This window comes from Pipistrellus kuhlii, unplaced genomic scaffold (genome assembly GCF_014108245.1).
Source record: "Pipistrellus kuhlii isolate mPipKuh1 unplaced genomic scaffold, mPipKuh1.p scaffold_m20_p_1, whole genome shotgun sequence".
Classification (NCBI taxonomy): Eukaryota; Metazoa; Chordata; class Mammalia; order Chiroptera; family Vespertilionidae; genus Pipistrellus; species Pipistrellus kuhlii.
This window is the reverse complement of record NW_023425404.1, coordinates 130736093-130746331: the sequence shown is the minus strand read 5'-3', so window position 1 is coordinate 130746331 and position 10239 is coordinate 130736093. Positions and strand designations below refer to the sequence as shown.

The following is a 10239-nucleotide window of genomic DNA, read 5'->3' as shown; positions in this document are numbered from 1 at the left end:
GTATGACTAGCATCACCAAGCAACCATTTATTTTTTTTTTAAAGAAGGCAACACCCCTTCTAAAAACATAATCGCTGATCCGCTGAGCTCACCAAAGGAACCACACAGGATGGCCTTGTGCCCCCAAAGCTGCGGGGGAAGTGCAGTCAGTGTTCCCTTGAGCAGAGAAAGACTCTTCCAACTGTTTATTTTGGTTACGGTTTCCTTTATCATTAACGAGAAGTGAATCAATTAGCAGGACGCATGACACGGTGGTTAGTCACTGAAGGGAAAGTATTATTAGCTTCATTAACCCGGAGCACCCTTCCAGCTCGCACCTCGCGTGGCCGCTGGAGGGACTGATGATGACTAATCCTGCCAGGCCACGCGGCGAGGTTTGGACACTCACCTCTGACACTGAGGCCAGCCCCCTGGCTTCCACGTCCGGAAGCAGTTCCTGAATGAGGCGAGGTTGAGGGGGTGGGGAGGGGATTCCTCCCCAGCCGCACCCTCGAAAGTTACTGGGAGTGACACCTACCCAAACAACTTTCCCAGATCCCAGATGGATCTCCAGGTCCAGGAGGTCCGCTCGGGGCGCTCAGCCTGTGCGCGCAGAGCCAATGGGCCGGTGCAGCCAGGCCCCTCCTCCCCGCACCTTTAAAGGCCGGGGCCCGGGAGGGTGGGCCCGGGCTCTCTCCTTAAGAAGTCGCACCGGTTTGCCGAGCTCCGCTCAGCGCCTGCAGCCACCCCTGCGGGAGCCGGCGGCGCCGCCCGCGGCCGCGGTGAGTCAGTGCCGGGCGCGGAGGGGCGGGCGGGAATGAATGATGTCAGGGGCGCGCAGGGCGGGCGGAGCGGCGGGGGGAGCGGCCGGGCCGCGGTAAACAGGCAGCGCCGCGCCTCCGGGGCCCGGTGGGGCGGGGATTCCCCGCCCAGCGCGCACGGAGCCGCCCGCGCCCCGCCGCCGCTGCAGCGCCGCCCGGAGCGGCCCGGGGGCGGCGGCCGTGGGAGGGGAACCCGGGGAGCAGCTTCCCTCGCGCGAGAGGGCGAGACGCGGAGCAAACTTTCTAGCGGCTTCGGCGTGGAGGTGGCCGCGGCGGCTCGCAGACCCTCGGCGGGCGCTGGAGCCGGTGGCGGGTGCAGGTGAGGAGCGCGCGGAGGGGCCGGGGGCAGAGGAGGAGGAGGAGGAGGAGGATGGGGCGGGGAGGCGGACGGAGCGGAGACGTGGCTCGGGTTCGGCCCCTGCGCGCGCCGCCGCCCCGGGGCATCCTCGCCGGATTTTGCCGGCTGGAGGGAGGATGGATGCGAGGCTGGTTTGGTTTCTTTGATTGGAACGTTCAACTCATTCATTTGCACCCATGTCGGGTGACTCGGTCCTGGCGTGGAAAGGACACTTTCAACTATATATATATATATATCTATCTATCTCCAGAGTGACACTACGGAGGTCAAGGCTGGATTCAGAGGGTGAAGGAGGGACGGACTCTTTTTTCTTTTTCTTTTTTTGAGGCACTTGCTGATGATGTGTGGACAGTAAGGACCCTGCTCTGGGCAACCCACGCTGAAACCTTTCAGCGTTTGGCCCGGTCCCCTGAAGGAAAGGATTTGGTTTCTCAGCGCAGATAGGTGGAAGGGAACTGTCTCTCTTTTTGGGATGGGGATACTTGTTAGTAACCCGCGGCTACGTCTTGAAATAACTGGTGGCGAGTCCTGGAATCTGTTATGTGTCAGTCTTTGTCATTCTTCTGTTTTATCCTGCCTGCTCTGATAGGACCTTAAAATCGATTTTGACATGCATTTTAAATTGGCCTAGAGGTCTGTTTAGTGACTCTAGGTTAGGTGTGCATGTTGAATTTAAACTTCACTTTTCAAATCCTTGGCTCACCCCTCCTCCCCCATCTGTTAATGTGGGTTCTCAGTTAAACATTCTGATCTAGTAAAATGGGACTCTTAGGATTTCCGAGGACTTGAGGACTATAGAGCAAAGGAGCTATAATGTCCGGCACAAAGGAGACCTCCACAAATTACTTGTTTATGTATAAATAAAAGGATGTTCCAGCGGGCTCCGTTAATAACCAATTAAGTTCCACAAAATTTTCTACTTGTAAAGCCGGTAGACCGAGGTTGTGTGTGTGCAATCCTTTGGCAGGTTCCTAGGATGTCTGCTTTCTGAGTGTGTATACCAGGACGGTCAGCGTTTCCGCGTACATACCTGAAAGGTGTTTGGGTCCCACCTCGGGTTAAGGGAACTGCCATTTAGTGTTTAAACAAAGTCCGAGCAGTGGCTGGAAGTGAAAACCTGGAATGCGGAGGAAGGCTGCCTGTGTGGAAAACTCTCAAACTTTATTCTTCACCTTTAAAAAATATATAGAAGCTGTGCAAACTTCCTTTCTATAGCCTTCCCTTGTTCGATGACAGCCTTGCTTCCCAATAGTCTTCAGGTTGAAGAATTTTTTTTCTTCATGAGTTAATATTTAATTTGGTTTCTTTCGTTTCGTTTTTAAGTAAAGCTGGTTGACATAGGAACCTGGAGGTCTCCTGTCCTTAGTTTCTCTTCTCCCAGAATCTCATAAAAGCCCTGGGAAATGGTTGGAAGAAGCTTCAGCACCTGCTCAGGTTATTGAAAACACTTGTTCTTCCGATATCTACAACTTTCAGGGTCGAAAGTCACAGGTAGAGAGATCTGGAGCAGTGGCATCCAGAAGCCTGAGGTTAACTGGGGGGTCACTTACTTCCTGAAGTACTTTGAATGAGTTACTCAAACTCCCTGGGATTCTTGTAGGACTTTAAAAAAAAATTGCACAGGGAAAAATGGAAATAATCTTATCTCCATTAAAATAGACAATGGAGTACAAATAAGAACTTTTTCTTTTTAAAGAAGTGATACTTCGAAGTGAGATGTTTTTGTGTGTGTTTAAAGAACAATTACTAAGAATTCTAGACAGTTTCAAACTAAAGACAGTCAACCTATCCTTTTTTTAAAAAAATATTTTTATTTACTTTTAGAGAGGAAGAAGGGAGAGGGAGAAAGAGATAGAAGCATCAATGATGAGAGAGAATCATTGATAAGTTGCCTTCTGTACTCCCCGCATTGGGGATGGAACCCGCAAGGAGGGCATGTGTCCTGACCTGGAATCAAACTGGTTCATAGGTCGACATTCAATCACTGAGCCAGGCTGGCTGGTCAAATCTACCACCTATCTTATCCAGTTCTCTTATGGCGGAACTGAAAGATCTATCCGAAACTACTGCTGTCAGACATTTATTCAATCCATCCAGTCGGTGAACATTCAGTGGGCAGCTACCATTCCAGTCACTATGCTAGGTACCAGTGACTATGCTAGGCACTATTGATGCTAAGCGCACTCACTGTCCTTGGGGCTTACAGTCTACTAGAGAGAACCCTTAGGCTTTGGGTATGGAAGGAAAGGAAAGTGTCCAGGAGGAGGAGAGGGGTGGAGTTGGGAGGAAACTAGAAGTGATTACCTTATCTTGGGCTTTCCCCCACTTGATAATGAAAGTTCTAGCAGCTTTCTAATGGGTCTTGAAGTGGGGCTGTTAAATTGTTTAAGGGGCTGAACAATGTAAGTATGTCTGTCTTTACCCAGTTTATTATAAGCAAGTTTAGCCCTTAAGTTAAGAAATTTTTAACATTCTAGGGCAAACTTGTTTAAATGAGTTCTGAAGGATAAATTCAACTCAACCAAGATTTATTTATTGTGAGCAAAGCACTGTGGTAGACTTTTTAAAGAATAATCACTGTATGTGAATATTCCAATTCATTAGTGTTTCCCCATATTATAAGTAGTATGGTACTTATAGAAGTTTAAAAGTACAAGTTAAACAAATTAGCCACCACCCAGAAAATCACTAACCTCTATATTCTCAAATTCTCTTTTTTTACCCAATGAACATATAACACAAAGAGCTAATATGTATTGAGCTTACTATTAGGCAGGCAATATGCCAGTTGCTTTCTACACCAGAATCTCCTGTAATCCTCACTCTAGCCCTGTGAGGTGTAGATACTATGATTACCTTCTTTTCTTTGAAGAGAAAACTGATTTAGAGAAATTAAGTAACTTTACTGAAGTTACACAGCTAGAAAGTTATTCTCTACAAAACTGGGTTCATTCTCTACATACTACTTTGTAACTTACTTTTTCCCCCCACCCAAATATGGACATCTTTATATTACCAAAATACTCCTACAACATCATTTATAGTTTTCTATTATATATCTGCCTGTTGACAGTTCATTTGTTTCCAGTTTTCACTAATTCAGTTTTTAAAATTTTAGTTAATTTTTAAAGAGAGAAAGGAAGGGAGGGAAGGAGGGAGAAAGGTGGGAAACGGGTGGGGGAAGGAGAGAGAGATTTGTTGTTCCACTTATTTATGCATTCATTGGTTCATTCTTGTCTGCCTTCACCAGGATCCACCTGTACCTGTGGCGCTCTAACCGAGTGAGCTACCTGGCCAGGGCAGTTTTCACTATATTTAGCGACTCTGTATTAAATATCCTTCTCCCTGTATCTCTGGGCACATCTGTGATTATCGATATTTTAGTCATGTTGCATTTTTAAAAGTGATTTATAATTTAGCTGTCCTTTTAAAAATCATATTCAGAATTAGCAAGCTTTCTCCTTTTTAAAATGTAAGAGTTCCAATTTCTGTGTCTCTTTAGTGTTTCTAGTAAGATTTCAGCAATAGGATCAACATTCTCTTGTGCACAATAGGTCAATAGCTCATTACACAAGGGATTTATCTGATGGAAATGGAACACACAGGCTTTCTTAAAGAACTGTGTTTGTGTTATTGTTCTTAGCCTATAGAGCAGTGCTAATCGTGCCAAACAGTTCTCTAAAATAAACACCACTTCTTCAGCTTCCTGCCTTGGGTACTCAGGAGGATAGGTTAAAATTTTCAGATATTGCATTTAGCAGATTTATCACTACGTTTAAAATAAAATCCATACATTTTAAATAGGTCACCTTTTTTCCTTAAAAAGAAAAAAACTTTACACATTTGTGGTTTGATCTCTTGAAAAGTATGCTATTAGACATTTTGGGTTGATTTAATGAAATTATTAGCTAATTTTCATTGTAGGTATAAAGCATGTCTTCATCTAAATATTCTCAGGTTTGCCCCAGCTGGTTTGGCTCTGTGGCTGGAGAATCCTGGGTACAATTCCAGTCATGGGCACGTACTTTGGTTGCAGGCTCCTCCCCTGCCAATCAATGTGTTTCTCTCACATTGATGTTTCTCTCTGTCTTTCCTTTCTCTTCCACTCTCTCAAAAATCAATGGGAAAATGTCCTCAGGTGAGGATTAAAAAATAATAATAAAATAAATATTCTCAAGTTTTACTATAATATCATACCCTTTTACTACTCTGAGTCAAAAATTTTAATTTTGCTTTGGGTTTATTTTTCAATTTCCAGTGCTAGTTACTTTATTCTGATGGTTTTGATAAAGGATGCTGGAATATGAGTGGTGTCCAATTCAGCCTCTTTATACAGAAACCATATCAGTTAAATTTATTAATTTCTAACGACGACTTGTAATTGGAAGTAGAATTTAGAGTAACAGTTAATAGAATTAATGTGTAAATAGGATAATCCCTTATCTGCTGAGTGGTTTTTCCCTACTGCCAAACACTAATTTGATTACTTGTTTTCAATTCAAAATTCAACCTTACAATTCTGTGTCTTAGTTTGAGAGTTGCTTAAAACTTTCAAACCAAACATTTGAAAAAGAAGCATTAACTGGATTGAGGCCCTTGTATGTGGATCTTTTAAAAAAAATTTTTTTTTTTTTTTTTATTGATTTCAGAGAGGAAGGGAGAGGGAGAGAGAGGGAGAGAAGCATCAATGATGAGAGAGGATCATTGATGGGCTGCGCACCCCCCCCCCCACACACACACTTATTGGGGATTTGAGCACACAACTTGGCATGAGCCCTGATTGGAATCGAACCATGATCTCCTGGTTGATAGGTCGGTTAATGCTCAACCACTGAGCCACACCAGCCCGGTATATTTGTGTCTTTTCTTTCTGGGCCTGGCAGGCCTGGGCTGAGGATGTGCAGGGATACATTTCAGCTGTGGAAAGGGAGACGCCTGGATGTCAGGGCCAGCCTCGGGCAAAACTGAACAGGAGCTGAAATACCCACCTTCAGCATCCGCAGCTCTAAGTGTACCCGGCATTCCTGCCCACACCAAGGAAGGGCTGGCTCCATGATTACCTGAATAAAGGCAAATTACTGTCCAATCCAAACTGTGGAACTGGAGGTATCAGATCGATGGAAAATTGGGGAGTAAGCACCCATTCCTGCACTTTAATCACCTCTCTGAATTAAGATGATTAGAAATGCAAAACACATGATAAGAAATAAACTTTAAAAAAATATATATTTCATTGATTTTTTTACAGAGAGGAAGGGAGAGGGATAGAGAGCCAGAAACATCGATGAGAGAGAAACAGAAACATTGATGAGAGAGAAACATCGACCAGCTGCCTCCTGCACACCCCCTACTGGGGATGTGCCCGCAACCAATGTACATGCCCTTGACCGGAATCGAACCTGGTACCTTTCAGTCCACAGGCAGACGCTCTATCCACTAAGACAGACCGGTTTCGGCAGAAATAAACTTTTAAAAAAGATTTTCTTCTACAAATTGGGAGGGACTGAAGGGAGGTGTGGCCCAGAGGCGGGAAAGAAACAGCAGAAAGAAAGATGGGGCGATGCCAAGCGCAGATTCCTGGAGGGGTGCGTGTCCTCCCGGGGCCTGGGAAGTGGCCCCTCCTGCTGGAGCAGAGCCATGCTGTGTGACGCCCGAGGGCCTGGCGGGGAGTCAGGGCTGTCTCTGGCTGCTCCGCCAGTGACAGTCCGGGGAAGCCGCCTCTTCACACGCACCCCACTCACATGGGTTAAGGATTCTTCTCCTCCTCTGGGAACTGTTTTCATTGGGCAGTCTGCTCTACACCTAGATAACCTGCGAAGGAATGAGCTTTTTTATTTAGGGGTAGGGGAGAGGGTCAAAGAGTAAGTGGGTTTGGGTCATGGACTGCTTAACTCATTGGGGTGCCATGGAGGGGATACCATAGCACCCCATCTCCAAAGAGTTGTGGAGACCTTTCAGAAAAAGGCTGGCAGCCGAGGCTGGGAATGGAAGGTAAGCCTTTGAAACAGGGGCCAAATAGAGAGGCCAGACACTCAGGCTGGTTCTCCAGGCTTCCTCAAACCCAGGGCCAGAGACAGCGGAGGAAAATGGTGGTGGTTACCTAAAGGTAGGGCCTCTGAGCTAGGAGCTAGTGGAGATCCGATGAAATGCTGTCTTCATCTTCAGTCATGCAAAGTAGGAGTTGTGTTCTCTCCACTGTGGAGGTAGCAGCCCTGTAGAAAGGTTAGTGTACTCAAGGCTGCAGAGCCGGGTGGAGGTGGAGCAGGGATTTGAAGCCATAGCCGGCGGATTCTAATGGCCAAGATCCTTCATTGATTTCCGTAAGTTTCCACTGGTCTCATACCTCCATGGCAGGTTTGCAGGGATGTATTTTTCACACGGGATGGTATGTCTCCATCCTGTTTCCTGGAATGCTTCTCCGGTCCGTGCTGCCTAAAGGTCATGAAGTAATGCCACAGAGATGAATGCCTACTGGCTTCCTTAGGCCAGCCCGGACTTGAGTCCTAACACCGCCACTACTTAGCACTAGTGAGCTGGGACACCTTCCCCAGATGAAGCTCCATTTCCTGGGTGTAAAGTGGAAATAAAATCGTATTTACTTCATAAGATGAATGTATGGATGATAGGACTTTCTGTGGCTAAAACATGGAGAATAAGGCCTGACTCCTGTGAATATGGAGTTGCTTAGCTATTGTTATTGTTATTTTTTGCACACTAAGCTGCTCCTCTAACTTTGAAAACAAAGGGCTCAATCTTATTACCTAAGCAAATCAAATCATTACAATGTTTCTCATTAAGGTGGCTGACATATTTCTGGATTAGAATATCTGTTTGTCACATCTTGCCTTGTACTGGTAGGGTCCGGATCCTGTTCCACGCTCCCCTCCTCCTTTCCTTCTGGGTTAAAATGAAAATATGGAAGTTGATTGTACACTGCCGTTGAATCCAAGAACTTCGATGAGAAGTTTATGAGAACACTGTGAATGCTGGAAAGCTTTCAGAGAAGCAATACAATATGTCGGGCCTCTCAGCGGATGCTTGTTAGTGTCGCACAGACTCTGCTATCCTTGCAGAGCTCAGCCATCTGAGGAGTGTTGTACCATGAACACCACTGTCCCAGAAAATGCCGGGGCAGTTAAGAATCACAGACCCCTCTGTCCTCCCCAATGCTCTGCGTCTTTCTTTACGAGGCCCTGAGACGGTGTACGTACCACAGCTGCAGCTGCTTTTGTTTTCTGAGATTTGCATTTGTTCAGCGAATTGCTTAATCATCCATTTATTGCTACCCCAGTAGTTGCTACCGAACTTTCATAGCAACAAAGGGCATTGTTTATGTTAAATTATATATATACACCAGACTCGAGGCCCTTTGCGCGAAGATTCGTGCAATAGGCCTTCTTTCCCCTGGCTGCTGGCACCGGTCTACATATACACATATACATATATCTATGTATACACGTACATATGTATGTGTGTGTATACGTATATATAAAATATCATATCCTCTCTGATAGATTAGTTAGTGCTGAGAAATACATTCCCTTGGAATACAGCTTGATTGGCAAGTTATGGGCAGCAAACGGGAATATTTAAAATTTTACTTAACAAATACAGTGCTTATTATGTGTGAGGATTGGTTTTGAGCACTTAGAACTGTTAGTTATTTACTCCCCCTAAATCACTGTGGAGCAGATACTATGCCCATGTTAGGGTCCCTGTTTGAAACAGGTTAAATCACTCGCCTGTGATCACACACTAGACAGGTTCTAAAGCAGACTGTCTGGCTTGCAGCGTCCAACCACCACGCTATTGACCGTGGAATCTAGTAATGTATCTCACAGTTCGGGCCCTTTAATTTGTAGCTTTATCAAGGGAAAAATCACACCTGTTCAAACTCCTTATGATTGTCAAACTTCTTATGATTTGCTGCGTGGAGGATTACAACTAGGTCATATATTTCACTCTTGTTATTGAAAGTTATCGACGCTATGTTTTTAATATGGTATTGGCAAACATTTCTGTCTAAAAGCTTCTGAGTGTGCTATCAGGAAGGAGTGATGTATTCTCCCGTTGCACTGTTCAGCACCCTCAGCTCAGCAAGAAGATTTACGCCTACTATTCTAGCAGTATTTAATTTTTTTTTATTTTAGTTTTAGGGCTTTCACCTATTATAAATTAAAGTAGTTAACTAACCTTATTTGAGGAGAGTAGCTTGTATAATATGTGTGAAGTTTATATGGCTGTTTTCTCATCAACGATGGGAGACGGAAGACGGTGGTAGGCAGAATAATGGTCCCCAGAGTTGGTCACATCTTAGTCTCCAGCACATGACAAAGGGGGAAATAAAGTGGCAGTGGAATTAGGTTGCTAATCAGATGATGCTAAGATTGGAGACTCATGTGTTTTCTGAGCAATCACAAGCCAAGCATCCTTGGAAGTGGAAAAGGAAAGCAGAAGGGTCAGAACCAGAGAGTTGGTATCACTAGAAAAACTCAAACAGCCATTGCCGGCTCTGACGATAGAAGGGGGCATGAGCCAAGGCTTACACACAGTCTCTAGAAGCTGGAAAAGGCGAGAAAATGTCTCCTCTGGATTCCAGAAAGAATGCAGCCCCGCTGACACTTGGTGTTAGCTCAGTGGCCTGTTTGTACTTCTGACCTCCAGAACTGTGAAAAGATAAATTTGTTTTGTTTTAAGCCACTAAATTTGTAGTACAGGAGTTGTTACAGGAGTAATAGGAGATGAATACAGAGAGTAACTAGGGCAGTCTATGTTTTGATTTGTTCCTTATGCCAGCCCTGGGGAAGGGCTGCCTAATCTCATGGTATAGTTTCTACTCTCTTACTTCTCTGGTCTAGAAAGTTCTCAAGACGTGGCTTTGTGGGTGTAATGCCCTTCATGACTGACTCATTTACTTGCATTTTATCCCCATCAAGCCATTATTGGTTAATAACTTATTCTTTCCTGTCAATATTCCATAGCAAAATGAATGTGTCTTGGCTATGTACATGATCAAGCAAGTAACTTCCTTCACCAGTAATCTCCCAGCATTAAAATTTTTTTTTTCTTTATTGATTAAGT

General features: G+C 44.9%; 1 protein-coding gene across 2 annotated transcripts in view; it reads left to right on the top strand.

Annotated features, from left to right (window-relative positions):
- Window positions 1-570: 570 nt before the first annotated feature.
- The window catches only part of SGMS2 (sphingomyelin synthase 2), a 79503-nt gene continuing 69834 nt past the window's right edge, over window positions 571-10239 (top strand). Inside the window, exon 1 of one of the 2 annotated variants that reach the window (XM_036409536.2) lies at window positions 571-761. The gene's annotated coding sequence lies outside the window, so the exon portion shown is untranslated. Of the gene's footprint in view, window positions 762-840; window positions 1120-10239 lie in introns of those variants that run through there. The other variant, XM_045589171.1, reaches the window with a different exon arrangement.